This window comes from Leucopleurus acutus, assembly GCF_964270905.1.
Source record: "Leucopleurus acutus genome assembly, chromosome: 11".
Taxonomy (NCBI): Eukaryota; Metazoa; Chordata; class Mammalia; order Artiodactyla; family Delphinidae; genus Leucopleurus; species Leucopleurus acutus.
The window spans coordinates 87,930,848-87,956,910 of record NC_139152.1 but is presented as its reverse complement, the minus strand read 5'-3'; the positions used below and the strand labels follow the sequence as shown (position 1 = coordinate 87,956,910).

The 26,063-nt window shown below is 43.3% G+C and overlaps 1 protein-coding gene across 1 annotated transcript in view; it reads right to left on the bottom strand.

Annotated features, from left to right (window-relative positions):
- The window catches only part of TCP11L2 (t-complex 11 like 2), a 41,434-nt gene extending 36,578 nt beyond the window's left edge, over nt 1–4,856 (bottom strand). The window contains exon 1 of the mRNA XM_082850914.1: nt 4,713–4,856. The gene's annotated coding sequence lies outside the window, so the exon portion shown is untranslated. The remainder of the gene's footprint in view (nt 1–4,712) is intronic.
- Between the last annotated feature and the right edge of the window lie 21,207 nt (nt 4,857–26,063).

Genomic DNA, 26,063 nt, shown 5'->3' with positions numbered 1-26,063 from the left:
ACACCACTTCTCATCCTACCTGGGAGGATTTACTCACTGGCCAAATGTAAAGTCAATGTGAAGAGAGAAGATAACGCCAAAACAAAGCCTCCAACACTCCAGTGAGTCACTATTCAAAGAGAATAATCACATTTTTCATTGTACCGTTCCACATTTTATAATAATAAAGGCAGTATTATGTCATTCTTTCCAAGGTCAATGACTGGGAGGCAGCAGGCACTTGAATACTTATTGTTGAATGAATGGCAGTATGACCACTGACATTTTAGAGAGGAGGGAACAAGTACAGAGACCTGAAGGGGCTAGTCCTGTGTTCTAGCACGTATGGAGCAGAGATCAGTTTTTAATTTGCCAGTGATCCTCAGGCTGCATCCAGATTACCGACTTTACTTCCTGTTTCCTTTCTGCAGCAAACTCTATCTGCAAATGATCCTGCACTGGTTCAGGATTGCAAAGATCCACCAGTGACAATGCACATGTCACCGAAGCAGTTAGAACACTGGCTCCGGAGCCAGATGGACTGGTTCCTTGATCTCGACTCGAGATATTTACTGACTGGAGACAGGGAACTTACCATTTATGAATTGGGGACAATACTATTATCTACCTTGTAGAATTGTTGTGAAGATTAATTGAAGTAGTCTATGTCAAGTACTTAAACACCTACTAAGTGCTTGACAGATATCAATTATTATTTTATTCTTATTAGAGTAAGTCATGAATTAAAAAAATATATCAATGTCATAAAAAACAAAGAAAGGTTGAGGATACATTCCAGATGAAAGAGGACTTGACAACCGACTGCAATAGATGATCCTAGATTGCTTCCTGTACCAAAGAAAAAAATGCTATAAAGAACATTATTAGGGCTTCCCTGGTGGCGCAGTGGTTGAGAGTCCGCCTGCCGATGCAGAGGACACGGGTTCGTGCCCCGGTCCGAGAAGATCCCACAGGCCGCGGAGCGGCTGGGCCTGTGAGCCATGGCTGCTGAGCCTGCGCGTCCAGAGCCTGTGCTCTGCAACGGGAGAGGCCACAGCAGTGAGAAGCCCGCATACGTACCGCAAAAAAAAAAAAAAAAAAAGAACATTATTACATCAATTGACAACATGGTTACAATACTTGAATCTACTGTCTGTATTACATGTTAAATTTACTGAAGTTGATAAATGTGCTGTGATTGTGCATTTAGGAAAAAAGGCCGGCGATATATGCAACTTTCTCTCCAACGAGAGAGAAAAAGACAAAACAATAAAGCCTATGGAGCAAAAGGTTAATAGGTGAATATGAGTAAAAGGTAGACAACAGGGAGTTCTTTGTACTGTTCTTGCAACTTTTTCTGTAAGTTTGAAATTATTTCCAAGCAAAAGGTTAAAAGGGAAGAAGTACTGAACCAAAAGTTCAAGTCTAATTCAGACCAGCCCAGTCTCCTGTAGTTTTCAGATCTTGATTGTTCACACCACTACAATAGCTTAGATCCACTCTATTACAGAAACTCTTCTAGACAGTCAAACCCATCCCAATGTCCTTCTTGAACAGTGCCTAGTGAATAAAACAGGAAATCGTCCAGAGTCCTTCTGAAAAGGCAAAAGAAATCATCCTTTTTAAGAGTTCTTCTCCAGGTGGGTTTCCTTTTCTTAAGAAGTCTCCTGGCAGTGGTTTATAACCCCTCTGTGATCTGGCCTCTGCCCACTTCATTCTGTTACCACTCTCCCCCTAATCCTTCATGCTCTGGACACAATGGCCTTCTTTGGGCTCCTCAGACATGCCAAACTTCCTCCTTTGGAGCACTTGCACCTGCTTTTCTGTTCCAATGGGATGTTTTTCTCCCTGATCTCTGTGTGGTTGGAGCCTTGTTGTCATTCAGATTTGAAAGCAAATGTTACAACTTCAAAGTGACCTTCCTTAATATCTCCACTAATTCCATTTAAATTTGTCATCTTAGAGCTTAGAACACCGCATGGGATAGAGAAGGAGCTCAGTGAGCATCACTGATGAACAAATTAAGCCACGTTCTATTCAAAAGACAACTTGGGCCGCCCTTCTCCTCTGCCTCACTCACACTGCTCATATTCCCATTATGCAGTCATTTAAAGTACGATAGTTGTTTTCTGCAAATCTGCCTCGCCACTAAATCTTAAGCTCCTTGTGGGAAGAAGCTACACCTCCCTTCTCCAATTCCCAGTGCAAATTAGCAAAGACTCACAGTCCCAGAGCTTAGAGAAACTTTTACATTGTGCCTTTCCAACCTCCTGATGCTAACTGATAGCAAATAATAACAATTGGAGTTAACAGTTATTGAATACGTACCATGGCTCGGCCCCCATGATAAGTGCTTAAAATGTTTTATCTTCTTGAATCTTCATCATAACCTTGTTAACTAAGGTATCATCATTATCCCTGTTTTATAGATAAGAACCTGAGGCTCAGAGAGGTTAAGTTATTTGCTCGAGGGTTCATAGCAGCGGCAGAGGCACAACTCTAATCCAGGCAGTGGATCCTTAAAGCCTGTGCTCTTTACCACTCTAGGATGGCTGCAGAAAATTTGGTGTACTGCTCATTCTTTCCTCTCCCACTCTGCCATCGATCTACGCACTACCATGTGGACACTTGCACATGTGGTAACAAGCTGACCTTACCCCCGGGGTGTCTGCTTAAGTGCTACACCGTGAAGGGCATCACTGAAAGAGTCCATTGACCAAACTTATTCTCAACCACCCCACTAGATTGACTGAAAATCCTCTATCAGGGAGCCATTCTTTATGCACTGCAAAATCCCTCCTTAAAACCCAAATATTATCAAAAGGGTTAATTGCTTATAGCTAGCCTGAGTCAAAAGCATTTTGAAGTGAATTATTCAGATTATCCAGCAGGGACCTGAGGAATGGAACCCATTCAATTAAGGTTAAGTCATGAAAAGAGAAAATTTCAAGAAATATCTAGCGGGTATCATTCTTCAAGACCAGATCAAGGTCACCTGCAAAGACAAGCATTCATATATTTGTAGTAAAGGGCAGGGAGTCAGAGGAGTAGGACTGGGCTCTGAAGAAAACACTGCAGATGATAAGGAAAAATCTTCATCTTCTGCGAAGTGCTGCTTTAGAACCAGTCCTAAACAGCAGCAGCGCTTAAAAAGTTATTCACACGCAGCAAAGCAAAAACCACAGGCCAGAGGGGTAGGTGCCTGCTCCATTCAGCTAGAGAATACTGGTCTTCATCAAATTAGAGCCAACAAAGAGCTAGATAAAAGCCAACAAAGCCAGTCATTGTCTAAAAAAGCAGATGTTCACGCCACACATAACATTACAACGTCAGGGAGAAGGATTTCTAGGCACTTTTCACACTTGAAAACACTTCTTCTCCCACCCCTGGTTGGCCTGTTTTAGTACCTGTTTCCCCCTCTGGGCCCTCAACCCTCCACAAAATGGCATTGAAGCTGCTTCCACACACGACTGGGTATCTTCAGCTCTGGGCCACTTCAAGTCAGGCAAACTCCACGGGCTGCCAGGGTGATAGATGAAATCCCTGGAGGCAAGAGGAAAAGGCAGGCCGAGCGCCTCCTGCAGTGGGAACCACTGTCATAACCTCATTAAGTTTGCAGGTGGGACAGAGCAAGGTCTCTGACCGGGCTGGAGACCCACGGGACCAAGAGGATCTTGGGGGCCGAGGGGCCGACCGGGGACAAGGACAGCTTGTCTAGTTTCTTCAAGGTGAAAGTAACAGGATAACCATCGAAGACAGCATAAACTTTAGTCACTTGAGGGCCACTCTTCACGCCTGTTTCCACATTTCCATCCTCACCTGTGCTCTATCAAACACTTCTCATTATCTGAACTAGATTTTTGCATTTAGATACACTTAGTTTGAAAGAAAACTTTATATCATTGTGAAGTCGCTCGGCTTAAGGTAACAGTTTTTCTTAATACTAACGAAAACACTTAACCACGTTCGTCCACGTGCCACCTCAAATCATCGCTGTGACCCGAAGTGGCACCACACAGAGTAGCAGCCTTGGGAAGCACAAGCCAACCCTGACCGCCCCAGGGGTTCGAGCCCGGGCCTGGTGGGCATGTCCCGCCTCTTCCCCGCAACTGAGGGTACAGTCGTGGGGACGCATCGGCACACCCCTCGCCCACGTCCTCTGGGCGCCCCTCCCCTCCAGCAGCACGTTTCCTGTCAAAACAAACTCTTGGGGGAGGGGACGGCGTAGGCCGAGCCGAGCACCGAGGAAACCCGGGCAACAAACCCCAAACACACAGGTGGGGCCCCTCCCGGCCCCGACAGCGACTCAGTTCGCCCACCCGGGCCAGGGGTTGCAGGCGACAGGATGCCCGCTCCCGGAGCCCCGATGGTGGGAAGCCGCTCGCGGCGCGGTCGCTGGCACGGACCCAGGGGGATGTAAGCAGAGGCCAAGCGGCCCCGACCCTGGCGCCTCCACGGCCCGAAGCCCGCGGCCGCTCCAACACCCACCGTGGCCACCCGGCGCCCGCGTCCCGCTCCCACGCGGGACAGCGGTTCGAGGTCAAACAAGGTGATGTGTCGGGTTGGGGGAGCAAGGAGCGGGCCTTTACCGCCCCTGCCCCCGGGTCCCAGGACGGCGCTCCAAGGTGGGGTGGGGGAGACCCTCAGGCTGCCCGGGGGCGACGTGTCCCTCTCCGCCGACCCGGGCCCATCGCCTCAGAGCCCGCGACCCCCTTCCCCGGGATGGTACGCACCGGCTCCGACGCGGCGACAGGCGGAGGAGAAAGGCGACTGACTGAGCCCGGTTCGGGCGTCTCTGCGTGTTCCCTCGCCCAGCACGGCATAAACACCTCAGAAGCCCACGAGTCCAGCAACCCTCAACCTCCCCGGCCCCCTCCCACCCCCACGCGGCATTTAAAGGGCCGGGAGGGACTCTAGAGAGGCAGCCACGGCGTGGCCATCACGTAACCGGAGAGAGGGGGGAAGACGGCATCGGGGAGAAGGGGAAATCTAGGGCACTTCAGCTTCCATGTCCGAACTCTGACAGATCTGACCTAATACAGGACATTTCCCTCAACTTCGGATGAAAGAGGCCAAGGAGAGCTCGGATTGGGTGTGTTCTGGGTGCGAGAGGGAACGGTTTCCCCCCCGTGGGCTGAGAGTGGTGCGGTCCGGGGACTGCTAGGGGCGGGGAGAGAAGTGTTTACGGAACTGGGGCAGCGGTGCCATCCCCAGCTCTCAGTGTTGGAGGCGGGGCCTGTCGGGACGCTGGGGACGGGGCGGAGCGGGGATTCTTGGGGCGGAGCGGGGATTCTGGGGACAGGGCGGAGCCACCGGCGGAGGTGCTTGTGGAGCGCTGGATTGACCCCCCCCCCCCGACCCCGGGCTCCCGGGGCGCACCACCGTAAGCAATGCTGCTAGGTCCCCGGCCGCGCGTGGAACTTTTACAGCCCGAACACCCCTCATCTAGACCGGGCGATCCAAGTTAAGTGCCCACTATCACACGGTCTAAACTGAGACAACCCAACCCACAAACGGGCAAGTGCATTCCCACTCACGTCAGCAACCAACTTGTCACCTATGTTTGTGTCTGCACCTCCACAGAAGCAGGAGTCCAGATTTGCATATGGCTGGACAGAACGATTAGCTCCTGGAAGTCACGCCCACCCAGGCTCTCTGAAGACGTAAACTTCGTGTGGACGCAAAAGATAAAGCATCTTACTTCCCCTAGGGTTCTTGGGCATCTATCTCCCGGAGAAGTTTCGACAGCGGTTAATGTAAATAAGCAGTCCCAGGGAGCTCGGTGCGGTCAGGCCTACTGTTCGGCTTTGCTGTGGGTGTGCTTCAGAGTGTACAGAAACACCCTTCCCCCAACCGCACACACGAAAGCCACTGTATCTTCTGTCAGGTGTACATTGGTGTTATTTGAGAGACAGTTTCATGCAAGAATGTAAGTGACTTTTGTATAGGCTCAAGTACTTCCATTTAGTGCTGAAATCATGTCTGGATTGTGAAGGCAAAATTGGTTCTAGAAGAAGAACCAGACAAGCAACATTTTACAGGAGGGCAGAAAGCCAGTTAACCTAGATGGAATCATTCAGTGTCACAACATGGGCTCATACTACTATGAGATCTTGGTCAATGGGGAAACATGATAACTGTCTCATTGGGTTTTTGTGAGGATGAAATGAGATAAAGCAGTGCTTAGAGCTGTACACAGTAAGCACTCAGTCAGTGTTGTTGAAACTATTTGGCAAACCACTCTGAACAACCTTAGCTGGTGATCTGTATAAATTTGTAGTACTTGTGTCTCCTTATGCCACTCTCTCCTCCCTTCTCCTAAAATACACAACTTGTTACAAATCAAGAGATTAAAGAGAAAATGCTATTGCCACCCAGGTTCTTTCCTATGAACCTTGTTTATACCGTTTGTTGGAATCAGAAGTCAGGTTGACAGAAGCCTCTAATTTCAATTCTTGCCAAATAACAACCACCACACAACTGCCATCACCACCCTAAAGATTCCACAATAGAAAGATTAACTAAAAATATCCCCCAGACTTCTGGACACTGTGACAATGACACATCGCAGCTTTGCTTCCTTTGTTAGCTTTGCAGGAGCTTAAGTATTGTTTTGCCGTATTACATAACGTGAAGCAGGTAAGCATTAGTCGGGAGAATTGTCCAGTCTACCTGGGTCACCAGCTGCCTGACCCTGGGCATGACACTTATTTTAAAGCTCAAATATGTAACTCTCAAAGCCACGAGGAAGAAATTTTTATCAAAGCAGATGAGTCAAGTTTCAGCCTATGCTGGGGTGAGAACCTTGAGGCAGAAGAGGTTAGGGTAAAACCAGAGACCCATGCTAAGGAGAAAAAGTCTCCTGGAAAAACAATCTTCTATTACATCAACGTGAAATAACTTGCTATCTGGAAACCTTTGGGTCAATTACCTGACTAATTGTCCTTAGCCTGGCTTGTATATAAAATCACTTTGAAGAAATACAGTACTGTAAAACATTAGGTAGTTTCCTTAAAAAAAAAAGAGCCTTGTATCATATTCTTACTCAGAGAGCTCAGGCCGTCGTAGAATAAAGTCCTCCTTGCTCAGATTATGTTCATGACCTTCCAAAAAAACTGTCTGAAAAGACAACCTCTTTAGTAAGTAAAATAATTAGCTTTTTATTTGAAGAAGACATCACACCTAATTTTTCTAACTTTTCTGTTTTGAATCACTTAGAGAACTCATGGTAATGCAGTTTGTTTAAATTAACACAATAGATTAAATTTGATCTGTTACCTTTGGCAAATAACAAAGGACAGATCAAAATTTTTGCTTGGTAAAGAAATGTAAATACTACTTTTCTTTTGACACATCTTAAATCTGAGTTTTAAATTACAGTGAAGCCTTGTATAAATCATAAAATCCCAAAATGCAATTTTAATATGGATTTGCAACCTCTCAGCCATTTAACTTTTATAGCAGGGCTGCATCTTGTGCTGATCTAGCGTAATGCAAATTCAACTAGACAGAGATAGGACAGGGAGTGTGGAGCACAGCAGCATAACTGGAACTCTGCCAATGATTTTAACCCCTTCTCTCTGTGGGAGTTGTGAGGCTTCGCTTTCCTGAGTTGATCTCAGTTTCCAAGCTTCTCAATTATGTTCCAAACTTCTTATCCAAGGCTGGTTTCGTGAGCATGCAGTGGCTCAAGACCCTGACCTTGGAAGAGCCCCATACTAGGTTTAATGTTCTGATGCTGCCAACTTGAAATTCTCAATGTTTTTTAAACAAGAAGCTCTGCATTTTCATTTTGCACAAGACCTCGAAAATCATGTCGCTGGTTCTGATCTCACCACACAGAATATGAGTCTAGTGTTTAAGGTGCTTATTTTCCCTTTATCTGTCCTCAAATACAAGACAATTACTATATCTAGTGCTCAGGTGAAGAAACATATATGTTTCCAGGAATCCCCTGGTGGTTCAGTGGTTAGGACTCGGTGCTTTCACTGCCGGGGCCGGGGTTCAATCCCTGGTAGGGGAACTAAGATCCTGAAAGCTGAACAGCCGGAAAAGGAAAAGAAAAGAAAAAAGGTGTTTCCAAGGTCTTATGGTCCACTTAAGGAATTTTCAAGGATAACTTTGATTGCACATGATTTTGACCTTATGATCTCTCTTTAGAACCTAACCCCTCACATAATATATGACTCCACTGTAAGTAGAAAAATTGATTAAATGGAATCCCATCTCTTTTTCTCTCCCCTGTCCATCTTAACGTGCTAGGAAGGACTAAAAAGCAATAAAGGTGGGGGGAAAGGGCAATAGAAAGTAGAAGGAAGAAAAATAATTTGGCTAATATATGAACAAGATGATCCGTTACTAAATGTTCAAAATTTAGCCACACCTTCTTGGCAGATTTGTCTTTTTTTTTTTTTTTTCTTTTGGTCTTGAATATAAGGCAGATTTAGATCATTTACCAGTTCTGAGAGAGAATCAAAATGTTGATTCTTGATCAAGTTTCCAACTCACCAAAACCAGTTTTTCCCCTGACTCTACTCAACTGAATTGGTGTAAAATTGGAGATTATTTCTCATTCCAATTGCCTCACACCTACCATACTAAAAAGAAAACAGTTCTTAATTAGTACCCCCCTTCACCCTCCATGGGCCCCCTCCACTTACCTGGCAACCACGGTTGTCCCTCGGAAAGCCAAAAAAGAGAGCGAGGGCCAGCAATGAGGACAGCTCTGGGCAGGAAGTGGGAGGGGCCCAGGAGAGATGAAGCTCAAAGGAACACCTATGCGAGGCCAAAGAGATGATGGCTCAGAGCTCAGCCAAGACAGCCATGCTCTCTATCCCACCTCTGGGCCAGCAGGCAGCTGTTTTCTAAATGTCTTCATAGTCCTTCAACCATGGATGAAGATTTGGGCCCTCAATTTAAAAATCAATTGGAACACCCAGCGGGGTGGGGGAAGAGCTTCTAAAATTAAAGGCAAAACCCAGAAGACATAAAGGAAAAGATTAAGAAATGTGACTTTTCAGATACAGCGTTCAACATAAAAACATGAATTATAGAACAGTCACTGTGCGGTGATACCATTTATGCTTGAGAGAGAGCTGGCACTAGAGAGCACATGTATGTATTTTGTATACATGACATGCATAGAAATGGACTAAAAAGTTAGCCTCCCAACTGTAAAGGAAGGAAGTTGGGAGATGTTCCTCCTTTATTCTATATACATACAAATGGCTTGTGCTTTTTACAATGAGATTGTATTCATTCATACATTATTAATGTAATTTCACATGGCCTCACAATGATACTACTATTATCATTGAATGTCCTCCTCAATATGCCTTAGTGATGGAGGGCTATTAACACTACACAATAGTTTTCCCATCTCCTTTGTATTCATATTTTTTTAAAGTCATGATAAGAAAAGGAGCTTTTTATGTAAACTCTGGAAAGGAATAGATTTGCAAAAGGCCTTTCACTAAGGTATGTCAAAATTATTTATGCTGGGGGGTGGAATACTCAACTTTACTTTTTAAGTTGTTCCCTTCAAGCCCAATTCTTAGACAGTCAAGGTGCATGGAGTTTCCTTTGATTTTAAAAACATGTTTTGCCCCACCTGCAGCCTCTAAGGGTTTCTTTCCTTTGATGATAAACCAAAGTGGTATGGGACTTAAGTAATTATATTACTTTTTGAGGATAAAAAATTGAGAGCCCCGAACATTCAGGTGTCTGTACAATAGTTTTTACTTAAGTTCCAGAGGGTTCGAGTAGAAGGTATTACAGGGTTTATGACTGAGCAAAGGGATACTGAGTGACTCACTGAAGTGGCTGGTCAAGAATAGAAAACAAAGCTCATTTCGTGCCTTCTCTACATACACACACACACACACACACACACACACACACACACACACACACACAGTCACATGCAAAGTATTACCTATTGGCATTATTATTTAATTTCCATAACAACATGCCAACAAGCATACCAGCACTGTATCAACTAAGTGCCCAAAGTATTTATAATCACATTGCATTACTCTAGAAGGGTGCTTGGACCAGGTACCGGGGTGGCTGTGCCTTCCAGGTAGCAAGGAGAATGAAATGGTGCCAACTCTCTTAAAATATGAAGCTGTCCATGCATCTCTCATATGTATATATGAAGCAGTCAGAAAAAGAAAAGAAAGTAAATTCTGCTAAGAAAATCTGGAGTAAAGAAGCAAGTAAACAGCAAGGTGTCTCTGGCCGATTCCCTGATAGGGATTGTTCATGTTAAGAGTATACCTCTAACTACATAATCAGCAAATCCTGAAAATCTGAGTACAACATAATTGTGGTCAAATGAATTTTAATGCTCAAGCTGACTTCTTTATTTAATAGAAGGCTATTGTGATTATACTTGTAAATTAAAAATAATTTTTAAAATTTTATAGATATATGTAGATCGAAGTTTTTAAAGAGAAAATCAATTCAGGTACCAACTACCTGTATATAAAGAACAAATGTATTCTGGTGGAAAGAGGGAATGCCTTGGATTCATACATACCAGAGGGCTCATATGTACCACTCATTATATTGATACACATGCTTTACCTTCATAGGTATAAAATATGGATAGTGATATTGTGGGGGCCATTTGTCATTTTGGTGGTCCAGCTTCCCAAATGGTAGTCCCATTATTACTATTTACTATAGAAGCCAAAAAGGGGGTAATATGGTAATCCCATTAATACTTTACTACCGAAGCTGAAAGGAGAGAAGACATTCTTCCCAGACCCTCACTGGGCCATGGGCATGGGACCCAAGCATACCTATTAGATGCTGCCCACCACGGGCAGGTAGGGATGATTCACAGAGCCTGCAGTGGTGGTGTCCCAATGCATGGAGTCCTAAGCAGATCATCCCTGTGACAAGATAGCTATGCCTGACTTCCTTTTGTTCTTTCCCAAGCCTGGATCTTCAGCCTTCCTGTTAATTCCATGAAGTAACCAAGAGCATTCTAGTATCTATTCAAAGTAGGTGTCTATAATTTGCCACTAAGAATGTTGACTAGAACAAATACCCCATAGTTCGTCAGAGAACTCAGAGATAACGTATATAAGGAGTTGAGCAGATTGCCACGTACATTGTATGGATCAATAAACTATAGCTACTATTATTATGCTCGTTATATACTGATTTAATATTTATAGTTTCAACTGGGCAACAGTTTCCTGAGTGACTTAAAGATCTTTGACATGTGATAATTTAAAATTCTGCCAAGGAACAAATCTGAATCCATCAAGTTGGTGTTACAGGAGCCATTTACTTAGCTAATGAATGAGCCTGACAGAGCAGCCAGTATTGACATATCAATGTGAATATTACTATTCTCTATCCATTAGGCCAATAACTCAAGATCCATTCAGGAAAACAAGAGTCTGTTCCATATAGTTAAATACAGGGAATTCAATCGGGAGAAGAAATTATAGACAGGAAGGAAGAGCTAAAAGTCCTGTTACGGGCTGGTGAAACAATCCAGATAATAGAATCAGTGGAAAGCTACTTCCATCTCTAGAGCTAAAGGAATAAAAGGACAAAAGCAGAGCCTGGGTGTCAGGACTGTCCAGTGGGAAGTGAGGTCAGAGAAGGAGGGACTGAGGAGTAGGAGGTGAAACCATAGAGGAGATAAGCCTTGCTCGAGAGGCTCTCTAAAGGTGGAGGGTGGAAGAGGGGAGGAGGAGGGACAAGAGTGGGTGAGTCTCCCCTCTTCCTACCCTCCTGTCTCCCTCCAGTGCCAAACCCTGAAGCCGGTTGGCAAAGGAGGCTGGGAAATGTAGTCCCCAAGAACCCAGAGCAGAGAGGGGAACGGAAGAGAAATAACTCTGACAACTTTAAATATAACTCTTTTCCCCCTTTTCCTTTTTGCTTTGATTGAAAACCAGGAAATATACAAGGTAGTCAGAGGGATTAGGGAGCTAGCTGTGAAAGTAGGAAGGAAATACATTCCCCTATCTCTGTTTAAATGGGAAACATATCTCTCTATCTCTCTAAATAAGATCAGAACTACATGGGAGCTGACCAGAGAGGTTCTTGAGGAAAATCTATGTAGATTTTCTGGACCTACGATAAGCTGAAATAAGCCCCAGGCAAGCCAAGAAAGATTAAAGATCAGTTAGGACCACCCAGAACTTCATGAAAATTGGTGTTTGATCAACCAGTGTTTCAAACGATTCTAAAGCTATTTATGAAGACACATAACAATGTAAGCATTTTCTTTGGGGGATAGTAGCTGGAGTGGGAGAAATTAGCAAAAATTAAATTAGCATAAAAGAAGGTGAGTTTATTAAAATGAGTCTAGATTTGAATCCCAGCCTTACCACCTATTAGCTATATAATTTTAGGCAAGCAGTTTAACCTTACAGAGTCTGAACAATCTTATCTATAAAATGAGAAGAATAATGCCCAACTACTTGGAAATCCCATGAAAATAAAATGAAATGTATGTATATGTGAATATGTGCCGAGATTGTCTAGCCACTCATACCTGTGTTTCCTTTTCCTTCTGGTGCACTGCCTCCCAGAGGTTAGATGTTAACATGTGACCGAGTTCTGGCCAATGGAAGGGGAGGGGAGGGATGGGTGCACCTTTCCAGGATGGCCCTTAGACACCACTCTCCCCAAGAAGATAAAAGTCATAGGATGGAAGGAACCTGGGTCTCTGGATTCCTGCTAGTCGGGAAATTCCATTCGGACTTTATGAGAGTGAGAAGTAAGCTGTTATTTAGATTTGGAACAGTTGGCTTTAACTTCATTTAGTATATACATATATATATATAAAATTTAAAAGTATATTAATATAATCAATACATAATATACATATATAATAATAGATTATAATTATATATACCTTCATTTATTATATATACAATATATAAAATAAATGTATAACATTTCATTTATTATGACATGTAATAAATATATATAAACTATATAAAATATAGCTGTATTATATACCTTTATTAAATATAACTTTTAATAATAACATACATGACATATAGCATTTACATAACATATGATAAATATAGAGCATGCTTTTATAGAGCAATTACCATGTATCAAGCTCTATCCTAGGCATTCGAGATACAAGATAGTCAAGGAAGGGCCCAGGCCTCCAAGCGCTTACAACTTAGGAAGGAAGGTGGATAACAAATCACAAATATATACTATGACTTTAGGTATCAATAAGCTATGGAAAAAATAATGCCCAGAAAGGGGACTGAAATGATGGGGGAGGTGGATGGGAGAATGGGTCAGGGAAGGTTTGTTAGGGTGTCAGCCAGTTATTAAATGATTGACTCTCACCCCTAACCCACCTTCTGTGCTCTGATTTGTAATGCATGAAAAGGCTGAGGCTGAGACCCTACAGATTACATTTCTCCTTTGCTAGGGGCTCCCTGTTAAGGCTATGACAATTGGGGTGGGGTTGTGCGCTAGAGGGAGACAATGAGGCTGGAAGGGATATGTTAAGCCCCTCCATGGGTGCCCCAGCTGAGGTCTGAGGCTCAGCTCTGCGGATAAAGTCAAGGGGCTTGAGGTTCTGTGGGAATGAATATCCCTCAGGACGGGGACACTGGAGGAAGAAGGAAGATGGGAAGTAGTGACCTAAGAATGTCACTTGATGTGATACTTCGGAAATGCTACTGTTGTGGTCAGTGGCCGAGATTGGAGCAACACTGTCCGATAGAACTTTCAGCAATGATGGAACTATTCTTTCATCTCAGTGTACTCAAGCCACAGGTGGCTATCGAGAACTTAAAATGTGGCTAGTGCAACTGAGGAACACAATGTTGAATTTTATTTCCTTTTAACTAATTTAAATTTAAATAGCTATGGTCTGATGGGAGAGAGTAACACAGATAATTTCAGGGGAGTATGGTTTTTTAAAAGCACCCGGGATGCCAAGGGAGCACAGAAGAAGTGCATTTAGGCTAGTTTGAGAATTGTGAGGGAGGTTCCTGGAAAACCTCCATGTGCCAAATCCAATGGTGAATTCTCAGTCCTCAAGCTACTTGACCTCTGTATAGCAAATGTCGCAGTTTCAACACTCTCCCCATCTTCAAGCACATTCTTTGCTTTGTTTCTGTGCATCAGACTCTCCCACCTCTCTGTCTATTCCTTCCCAGTCTTTGCAGGTTCTTCTTCCCCTGATGAGCCCTTTAGATGACTTGTCCCTCTTGTTCTCGACCTGCCCACATCTCTTCCACAGGTACCCTCGTCCCCTTCCGTGATTTCCCTATTTATGTGTTGTGTCTCTCCTGGACTCTCTAAGTCTAACCCTCTCTACCTTTGAGTGGATGAGGAGCCACCAGTCACAAAACTTGTTTTTGACTGCCTCATTTGTAGGTCCTATCCAAGTAGTCTGACGTCTCTCTTAGAGACAGGGGAGTAGTTGTCGGCCACTTTCTTGTGGCTGCAGATGAAACGGATACCATCGCTGTCTCATTAAATATCCTATTAAATCTCTTCCTTCCACTTGGACCCCATGCAGGTAAGGGCTGCATCACTCTTCATGGCTGTCTCTCCGGTGCCTGGTGTAATATCTGGTGCATTGTTTGTTTCCTCATAAATATTTTGTGAATGAATGAATGAGCTGCCCTAGGGCTGTCTTGATGGGTGAATCAGTGCGTTAGCTGGAAGAAGAAAGGGAATCAGTGTTCTGAATAAGAAGACAGCATGACCAAAGGCACAGAGGTGAGAAATAGGAATGTGTGCAGACTTTAAAAGCAAGGGCAAATGGCTACATCCCACATTATTTAGTTGTTTTCTCTTTGTTAGACTCGCCAATCTACATTTTTTTTTAATCCTGTGGAAAATGGAGAAAAAAAGAGATGTTAGGGAAGAAGTGCAAAGGGGGTGGGAGCACATTGACATACTTAAAAAAACAGCTAGGCAGCAAGCATGGCTGGAATGTGGTGGGGAAGGGGTTGGGGGTGGGAGGTTGGAAGTAACCCAGGGCCAGATCACACAAGGCCTGTAAGTGATGAAAAGCGATTGGAGAGAAAGGACAGGATGTGATAGATGTTTTAAAAGAGTCACCCTGACTGCGTGAAGGTAACAGCCTAGCAGAGCAAGAAGGAAGCAGGGAGAACTGTTGGGAGGCTGAGGTTGCGATTCAGGCTGGAGATGATGCTGGTTGTCTGGGGTTGTGCTGGTGGCCTTGACCCTTGCATAGATCATGCCTATGAATAGCAGTTGGCTGTGCTCCTTTGGAATCCTGACCTGGGAGTTCCCTTTGAGGTGAAGCTGTCTTAATTCCATGCCTGAGAGCGAGAAGGAGATTACCTGGGATGGGTATAACTGAATGGTACGTGAGTAAGAACATAGTGTCATCAAAGGCCCTCAGGAAAATCCCCAAGTGGAATCTGAGACTATGGCATCTCCTTGTAATTAATTTTTCTTTGTCAAAGGAGCAGATGGAACTAGTGGATGTCAACCATTGCTCTTAAGGAAGGCATGCCAAGGCGGGTGCCTTGGCTTAGTTCAGATGCTTTTGAGGAACAGAAATCCAATTCAAACTGGCTTAAACAGAGGGGAAATCATCTCCCATAGCAGCAATATTCTGTTTGCTTGTACATTTTTTTTTTTTTTTTTTTTTTTGCGGTACGCAGGCCTCTCACTGTTGCGGCCCCTCCCGTTGCGGAGCACAGGCTCCGGACACGCAGGCTCAGCGGCCATGGCTCAAGGGCCCAGACGCTCCGCGGCATGTGGGATCTTCCCGGACCGGGGTACGAACCCGCGTCCCCTGCATCGGCAGGCGGACCCTCAACCACTGCGCCACCAGGGAAGCCTACTTGTACATTTTGATATGCATATCTTTATAGACAGAACCCTCTGATTTGCTTGACTTTTTCTTTTCTCCCTAACATCTTCTAGCATACTACAAAATGTGCTTACTTATGTTTATTAGTATTGTTTTTCTTTCTCCATTAGAATTAACCTCCATTACTGCAGGGTTCATTGTTTTGTTCACTTATGTATCCTATGTGCCTATATTGGTGCCTGAAACAGTGAAACAAATAAATATTTGCTGAGTGAATGAGTAAAGGGATGAAATACCTTCCTTTGGATCCCAAATGAAGCAAAAGGAGAGTCATGATGACTCCACAATTTCTCTCCTGAGGAAATAGGGAAGAAGTCAGGAAACTCTCCATTTGCTAGGATAGTTTCCTTGTAGCCTCCAAACGGACAAGACTGTAAACTGCAAACCAAACCCCATTGCAGAGAGAAGGGTACTCTTCAGTAGGGTTGTGAAGGCTGAATAGGGGTTTACTAGGAAAACATGGAATAGGAGAGGGCAGAGTGACACTCCAGGGAGGGCAAATAGCAGATTCAAAGATGTGGCTGTATGAAGCAGCACTGTGTGTTTAGAGAATTATAACTGGTTATGTACTTCTGGAGTACAAAGTGCCGGGAAGGGAGTTACCAAAATTGAGGCTGGAGAGCTGGGCAAGGGCCAGAGTATTAATACTTTGTATGTTCTGATAAGGGGTTCTGTGTTTATTTTAGGTGATGAGTTTTCATCAGGAGAGTGAGAGGATCAGATTTATGTTTAGAAACGTCACTCTGGTATCCAGGGACAAGATGGATTTGACAAGGGCAAATTGGTGTCAAGAAGAGCCACTCACACAGGAAAAATAACAAATCTTTGGTGGTTTCCCACACTGCCCACCAGGTGGAGTAAGTAAGCCAGAACAGCTTGGTTGCTGGCGAAGAAGAGGAGAAAGCACCAGCAAGGGGTTGTTTTCACAGGCAGGAAGTTTCTTAAGTCAGGTGCCCATAACTCAGGAAAGAACTGTACTGATTAAAAAAATTCTCTAGCAAAAACTGGAAGTCACTTAAATGTCCTCACATGGAGGATATGTTAAATATCACAAAACATTCACGCACTGGATTACCAGTAAGCCATTTAGAGGAATGAGGTGGATTTGTGGGTACCACATAAAAAATATCCAAGTGAAAAAAGCAAGTTGTTAGCATAGTGTATAATATGATCCCTGTTGTGCAAATGTTCAGAAAGATGATCATAAAATTGGTATCAGTGGTAAATTCAAGAGAGGGTTTTGGGCTTACTCACTGTGTGTGTCTAACAGTTTTATTGAGGTGTAATTGGCATACAATAAGCTGCATGTATTTAAAGTGTACAATTTGATAAAATTTGACCTATATGAACCCCTATGGAACTGTTACCACAATCACAATAGTGAACATATCCATCACCCTCAAAATTTTCCTCACACCTGTTGGTATTCGCTCTCCACCATCCCGTCCTGCCCCGCCCCCATCTCCAGGCAACCACTGATCTGCTTTCTGTCACTAAAGATTTCAATTTTCTAGAATTTTACATAAATGGAATCAGACAATATGTCTTAATTTTTGGTCTTGCTTCTTTCATTTAATGAAATTAATGTAAGATTCATCCATATTGTTAAGTGTATCAGTAATTAATTCCTTTTAATTGCTAAATAGCATTACGTTGTATCGTTGTACCACAATTTGCTTATCCATTCTTCTGATTGACATTTGGAGTGTTAATAGTTTGGGGAGAGACTTCTCTGGTGGCGCAGTGGTTAAGAATCCGCCTGCCAGTTCAGGGGACACGGGTTCGAGCCCTGGTCCAGGAAGATCCCACATGCTGCGGAGCAACTAAGCCCGTGCGCCACAACTACTGAAGCCTCCGCGCCTAGAGCCCGTGCTCTGCAACAAGAGAAGCCACCCAGTGAGAAGCCTGTGAACCGCAAAGAAGAGTAGCTCCCACTTGCCGCAACTAGAGAAAAGCCCGCATGCAGCAACAAAGACCCAAGGCAGCCAAAAATAAAAATAAATTAATTAAAAAAAATTATTTGTTAAAAAAAATAGTTTGGGGATATTACAAATAAAGCTCCTATGAGCATTCATGGACCACTCTTTGTACTTGCATGTGCTTTCATTTCTCTCTTGTAAGTACCTAGGAATGGAATAGCTAGATCGTATGTTAGGTGTATGTTTAACTTTTTAAGAAACTGCAAATTTGGTTTTTCAAAGTGGTTGTACCACTTTACATCCCAACAGCCCTGTATGAGTGTTCTAGTTGCTCTATATCTTTGCCAGCATTTGGCAGGATCAGACTTTTGAGACTTTTAGCTCTTCTAATGGGTGGTTTAAAATTTCATTTCTTTAATGATTAATGATGTGTGTTTTTCTATACTTATTTGCCATTTGTAGCTCTTCTTTGGTGATGTGTCTATTCAAATTTTGTGGGCTATTGACATTTCTATTTCGCTTTATATTTCATAATGTTTAAAATTTTTACGGCAACCGTATATCTCTTTTATAATAAAATGAATTTAAAACATCTCAATCCGGAGTACAATAATAATTACAATTTGCACTTCAAACTTAATAGTAGTATATGATGATACTGAAGGCAAATCCTGATTATATCCTTAAAAGGTAAAATATTTGGTTTCCAATCTCAAATTACTGGGAAATGACCTCAAAACCAATATTTTTATTTCACTAGATTATTGCATTTGAGAGATACCCTGAGTTTAGACTCAAATGAACCTGGCTTCAAACTCCAGCTCTTCTACTTATCAGCTGTGTGATTTGGGGCAAATTCTCAGAGCTTCGGTTTTCTTTCTTTTTTTTTTTTTTTAAATCTGACATATCCTTCACCCCATAGGCTCATTTTAGGGATTAAATTTGATATTATATTTAGCACAATAACTAGCGTGTAACGTGTTTCACAAATATTAGAACTTCTAAGACAAGCAGTTTGAGTGTCTTGACAACCAATGGTTCCATGCTTAAAATTCAAGCTAAAACTAAATAAAGCACAGTCACAGTGTTTTGTAAAGGAACTGTCGAAACCAGTGTCGAGACAGGCAACATCCTTTGTGATAACAGAGATCACCAGCCCTCCCTCGCCCCCATTTATTTGGAAAGAATCTGACAAAAGAGCTCTGGTTTGCACTTGGTTTTGAAAGCGGGGGGGAGGGGGGGGAGCGGAAAAAAACAGGAAACTTAGGTTGAAAATGGACTTTATTGAGTATCTTAGCACACGTTGACTTCCTTGGAGAACCCTCAATATCCTCTGTTGCTCAACCCACCAAATACACTTGCAGATGTTCACAGCACCCTGCAGGGTGGCACAGCACTAGTGCAGAGCTAATGTTCTGCGCGTTTCAAATTGGGGTGATTGTCAGTCATAAATGCTGTATATCGTGTAATGCAATGGAAAGAACCTTGCCAGCCACAGCCAAAGAGCAGCTTTTAGAAGAGAAATGTGAGGAACACCAGCTGAACCCATGGCTTGAGAAAGGAACTCAGAATTCAAGACTCCTGTGGGTCTCGGCGTTGAGTCTCTAAGGGGCCCCAATCTACAGGCTGCTCCATCCCCTGACGTCCCACGGCCCCCATCTCTGTTATAGCACTAATGACCTGGTATGGGGATTACTTGTTCCATAAGCTGTGAGTTCTAAGGAACTTAATGATTAAATTCTTAGAACTGTTGCTTGCGTATTTTTCCAATTTTGTATATCTCCAGCATCTGGCACAAAGCACGTTCTCAATTATATTTACATATTTAAGAGTAACAGAAGAAGTCACCAATACAACTGCTTTGTAAGGAGTGGATTCGGCTTCGATGAAAGGTCCTTTTGTTCAGTTGGGCACCTGGAAGGGTCAGGAGCTGAGTCTGGGGGTTGGGGCTTGCCTGTGCTGTGCATGCTGGAGAGAGAGTTAGGGTTGGCTGTGGGGTGTGGGCGGGACAGGAGGGCAATGGGAGGGAGGCAGGGAGGGATGATCCAATAAGATAGTCAGAGAGCAAAGCAGCCAATAAATAATACATTCTCTCCAGGGCCTGGGAGCCAGAGTGTTGTGTTTTGTTTTGTTCTGTTTTGTTTTGTTTTCACAGGAAAAATATTCCCGTTGAAGTTGTTTGAGTTTCCGCTGTGTAAACCTCTCCTCGCCCTCCAATGCCTTTGATAAAGTCTACATGTTCAGATCACCTAGTAGAGTAGGTTTTCTATAGAAACCGAGGAAGGAGCTGAGTTTCCATCTGGGTCAGGGACAGAAAGGTGAGACCATTTCCTGAATGAACTAGTTCAATGGAGTCAGAAGTTAGAGGCAGAAACAGCCTTAAGAAAATAATCTTAAGAAAGGAGGCTCCCGGGGAATTTGCAGAAATCTTGGGTAAAGCTTTTTTTTAATTCTTTTTTTTTCCTAACATCTTTATTGGAGTATAATTGCTTTACATTGTTGTGTTAGTTTCTGCTTTTTAACAAAGTGAATCAGCTATACATATACATATATCCCCATATCCCCTCCCTCTCGCGTCTCCCTCCCACCCTCCCTATCCCACCCCTCTACGTGGTCACAAAGCACTGAGCTGATCTCCCTGTGCTATGCAGCTGCTTCCCACTAGCTATCTATTTTACATTTGATAGTGTATATATGTCCATGCTACTCTCACTTCGTCCCAGCTTACCCTTCCTCCTCCCCGTGTCCTCAAGTCCATTCTCTACATCTGTGTCTTTATTCCTGCCCTGCCCCTAGGTTCGTCAGAACCACTTTTTTTTTTTAGAACACATATATTTGGGTAAGGCTTTTAAACTTCCCTTAGAACATGAATTTGGGAGCACCTAACTCATTTTACCTTATGGTACAGAGACACTGTAGCCGATATCTAGGATGCAAAAGGGAGGAGATGAAGAAAAGAAGGAAAGAATAAGAGTGAGAAGAAAAGATAGCCAGCAATGTAAGGGTCAAAGAAGGGAGCAAACATCAGTGCCAGAGTTAGGGACAGGAACAGAAGTTCTCACAAAAGAGGTAGGCCTTGGACTAGCCTTGGAGGATGGATCTACTGCTTAAAAGAAGCTTACTTTATATATATGGTTATATATAAAGTATTTATCTATTTTCTTCTCTTATTGGGGCAGGTGGGGTGCATAGAGGGCTTTGGTTCTGAAATCAAACAGACCAGGCTCTAAATCCTGGCTATCAGCTGTGTGACTCTGGGCAAGTTACTTAAGCTCTCTGAGCCTCAGTTTGTAAACTGGAGACACTAAAAGTACCCGCCTCATAGGCTTGCTGGGAGATTTAAATAAAATAATCTATGAAAAGTACTTAGCATAGGGCCTGGCACAAGGTAAATACTCAGTAATACTCAATATATGGTATCCATTTTTATGTACGTTTATTGAATGCAATTTGGAAAATACAGAGGAAAGCAGAACTGAAAACCATCAATAGTTCCACCACCCAAAGGAGAAAACTCCAGTTAACATTTTGGAGTATGCCTTTCCAGTTTTCAATTAATGCATAGTTTAGATAGCTTTTTTCTTTTCTTTTTATATTGCCAGTCATTCCGAATATAAAATTTAAGCCCTAATTTTTATTTAGTTAACATAAGAATTTTTTCCATCTTATTATAATCTCTTCAAAGCATTTTTAATGACTGCGATACATTAAATTGAATTGATGTATTGTGATTTACTAAATCATTCTCCTATTGTTAGATATTTGTGTGGATTCCAGGGTTTTTTTCCCTATTCAAAATAACTCAATAATAAACAAGTCTGTGCACAAGCCTTTTCTGTTATTTTGTATTGTTTCTTTAGAAATGAAATCCCTGCTGTAGAAGGTATGACTAGTTTTAATGTTCCTACTTGTCAAGAGAATTCTGAGGGCATTTGGAGAAGGGGCTCCTATCTCCAGATTCTTTCCTTACAGCCCTCTTTTTTGCCTCTTTTCCAAGAGGAGGTGGAAGAGGAGGGAAGTGATTAACCAGATGCCCAGGCACTCATTGGGTCATCTTTGCCAGTGGGCAGAATCACCAGGCAGAACGAAGTCCGGAGATGGGTACAGTTTCTTTTTTTCCTGCCAGATCTGTTGAATGCAGTCTGAGAGAACAGGTGACCCACAGCATGAACTCCCAAAGGATGCCCGGGAATTTTGTTTGCTCCCCAAACTCTCATATGGCAAGAGGCCTGGGACCCACCCTGGTCCTGCCAGGGCTCCCTGCTAGGCTCAGAGGCAAATGCACATTTTCTTGAGATCTCTTTCTCTGTGGTTCCATCTCACCCAGGACTGATGGATGTGCACTGTATCACCTTTCCTTGCAAATGGCTGACCCAGAATTCAGGTCAGGGGAGAAGGCTGCCCACTTAGGTGTCTAGCTGTGACCTTGCTAAACAGTCATGCATCAGAGTTCTGCTCTGAGGTGCAGATCCTAGAGCCCAGCTAAAAATAAAACTCCCCCTTGGAGTTTTGCCTCCTTTGCGGACTGCCTGGGGAGGTTTCTTTATTTGTAAACTGGGGATAATAAAAGTTTCAGGTGGGATTTGGGTGCTGTCAGCATCTCTGGCTGCATTGCCCGAAGTTCTCTGGATTGCTAAAGAAATCCAGCTCAGGTAGCTTACAGAGAGTGGTGTGCTGGTAAATGTTTAACAACTGCCTCTCCAGAAAAAAAAAAAAAAGAATCCTGACTTGCAGTGTTTACAGATTTCCATGGGCTGGAAACTCCCCTGTGGCTATAGAGTAAATACTTCTAACAGGGCTGATTTCAAGTTCTAACTGTTTAACAACCTGTTGGCAAAATTCCTAAAAATTTAACAATAGGCTCTTGCAAGCCAGAAGGAGCCTACTCTGGTGTACACTTAGGGAGGGGGTTGATTGGCTCATGTCAACAACACGTGGGGAGGGCAGGGACACAGAAAATGACCTCAGGAATGATGGGAACCAGAGAATCTAGTGCCAATCCGATTCTTTCTGCAAACCAATCTTTGGGTTTTTTTCTACTACAGATATACTCTCGTGATGCTTCAACAGAGATGACTGCTGGCAGCTTCCAGAGTCACATCTTTACTGAATCACAACCAGAGAAAAGGAAGGGCTTCTCTTCCAGCCAGCGCTGGTGTGAAAGTCCCAGCAAAGGGTCAAGCAGCTTTTAATCTTGTCCTTTCCCCTTGACTCAGAAGGTAGGTGCACTGCCTGAGCATCGTAGGATCTGTCAGAAGAGGGGGATGGAGGGTTGCGGTCATATACAACCAATGATTCCCGTTACAGTGATCATCTCGATACCATTAGAACTTGGAGCCCATTTCTACTAGCCTCCAAAGTGGCCGAATCAATGACAGCATGAAGGAGCCTGCCTTGGCATTTTATGTCATGGTTTAAAAAAAAATCTCAGGGCTTCCCTGGTGGCGCAGTTGTTGAGAGTCCGCCTGCCGATGCAGGGGGACACGGGTTCGTGCTCCCGGTCTGGGAAGATGCCACATGCAACGGAGCGGCTGGGCCCATGAGCCATGGCCGCTGAGCCTGCGCGCCCGGAGCCTGTGCTCCGCAACAGGAGAGGCCACAACAGTGAGAGGCCCGCGTAACGCAAAAAAAAAAAAAAAAAAAAAAAAAAACTCAGCTAATTTCATAGGCAAAAATAATAACCCACTGGTATTTTAAATACTTCTATTTCTTATATCGCAAGTGAGGTTAGCAATATGCTCCTATGTGTTGAGTAATCGTATTTCTTTTGTGAATTATTTTCATGTCTTTCTCACTTACCACCTGGGGTTTTAAGGTTTCTAAAAAAATCTCTTCATTCGACAAATATTTACTGATCTGTTATTATAGGGCAAGCATCTATAGATTTAGGAAATACAATAGCAAACAAGATAGGGTTCCAGTCTTCAGAGCACTCACCCTATTTGTATGACCTTTTTAGATAATAATATACTAACATTTGCTTGCCATATTTACAACAAATATTTTTCCTATATTTTTTCCTTATTCTTTAATATAGTAGTCTTATGTATTCGTGTAGTTAAATCGGATCTACTCCCCCCTTTTAATAAAACCTTTTTCTTCCATGTTTAAATTCCATTTCCTCACCAAAATCTTAAGATATGATTCACTTTATTTTCTATTTGCCTAAAGTTGAAACTTTTGTATTTAATGATTTAATTCATTTGTAGCTTGTCACAGTGTATGGGTGATCTGAGCATCAAAATTGGTCATTTTTTTCCAAATATTTAACACTTACTGAAGTCTTCTTTACTGATTTGTAAAAATGACAGACAGAATTGTCATCGATGGAGAGGTGAGGTAGGGGTTGTTGAAGGACAACTGGAATTGCTCAGTTTAGGGAACTTGCATGGGAAATGGTGAGGAAGGGAGGAAATATAAGGCACTAATGAGGGTTTGTCTGGAATAAAGGGTCCATATGTTGTAGTGATTCTTAACCAGGGATGGACATATCTATTGACTGTGAAGATTTAAAGAAGTACTCATGCCTTGGTCCTTAGCAGCTTTATGGGTTTTTTTTTTTTTTTTTGGATTATTTTTAGAAGATAAGAAGTGGAAACATTTAAAAAAATAATTTCTTACTAACCTTCAACAGGTCAGCTTCTTTCTTTTCAACTGTGTTAATTCAAAGTGCATCATCCAGGGACTTCCCTGGTGGCACAGTGGTTAAGAATCTGCCTGCCAATGCAGGGGACATGGGTTCGAGCCCTGGTCCGGGAAGATCCCACATGCCAAGGAGCAACTAAGCCCGTGCGCCACAACTACTGAGCCTGTGCTCCAGAGCTCGCAAGCCACAACTACTGAGCCTGTGAGCCACCAATACTGAAGCCCACGCGCCTAGAGCCCGTGCTCTGCAGCTCCTGAAGCCTGCACGCCTAGAGCCCGTGCTCCACAACAAGAGAAGCCACCGCAATGAGAAGCCCGCGCACTGCAACAAAGACCCAACACAGCCAAAAATAAATAAATAAATTTATTTTAAAAAGATGCATTGCCCAAAGATTTTGCCTCTATTGTACATCCGATATAGCAAATCACGCAAATCCCCACTCTTATTTTACAGTGACAAACATGATTAACATTTACATATAACTTTCATGCTTAATATTGCAACTCTCAAGTACGCGTGAGAGATTTTCTGAATCTAGGTATTTGTACGGAAATCTTGAATCTTGCAGGTTGCAAGGATGTTCTTTGGGAACAAGCCAATGCAGTAAGAAATGAATAGCTTTTTTTTGCCCTGGACATGGAGAAAGTCAAGTCTTCTGCCTTGTAACCACATCTTAATATACGTCTGCACACTTGGAGTAAATCTCCCTTCAAATAATAAATGTTTTCTCTTTGTGAAAACTGAGGAAGAATATGAAGAGTGCCTTAATCCACTCAGACTGCTCTAACAGAATACCATAATCTGGGTGCCTTGTAAACAGAAATTCCTCACTGTTCTGGAGGCTGAGAAGTCCAAGACCATTAGCAGTGTTTTTTGTTTTGTTTTTTTTTTTGCGGTACGCGGGCCTCTCACTGTTGTGGCCTCTCCCATTGCGGAGCACAGGCTCCGGACGCGCAGGCTCAGCGGCCATGGCTCACGGGCCCAGCCGCTCCGCAGCATGTAGGATCCTCCCAGACCGGGGCACGAACCCGTGTCCCCCGGCATCGGCAGGCGGACTCTCAACCACTGCGCCACCAGGGAAGCCCCCATTAGCAGTTTTGATATGGGGTCAGGGTTCGTCTAGTTTTTAAAAACTCCCTGGGCACTGATGATGTAGAAAACTGTGGAGAATAAAGCTAATTGGATAAGTAGGGAGCTGATGGAGAGAGTTGTCAATGCCAAGCTGAATTCAGTTGCACGTCCAGGAAGCCTCTGGGGAAGAAGTAGAAAGAGCTGGGTGGACTTTGGACTCAGGCAGATGTAGGTTTCAATCCTATTTTTGCCACTTGCAGGCTTTGTTATCTAGGCAGATCGCTTGTCCGCACCGAGTCTTCTTATTTTTCTGCCCTAAACAGACTTAATAACATTTACCTAATAGGGTTGTGATGATTCAATGGGAAATTAGGTATAAAATGCCTGGCTCAGCACCTGACACATTAAACAATTCTCCCCTCTTCCTCTTGAATGAATCTTTGGCTTGCACAGGGCTGCTTCAGGATGAACTGATGTAAGACATTTCCAGAGAAAACATGCAAATACATGTCAGGATGAGAAACGGAAAGAGGTCCAGGTCGTCCTTTAATCCCAGAGATTTCAGAAACCTTCAGAGATGCTGTACCTTTTA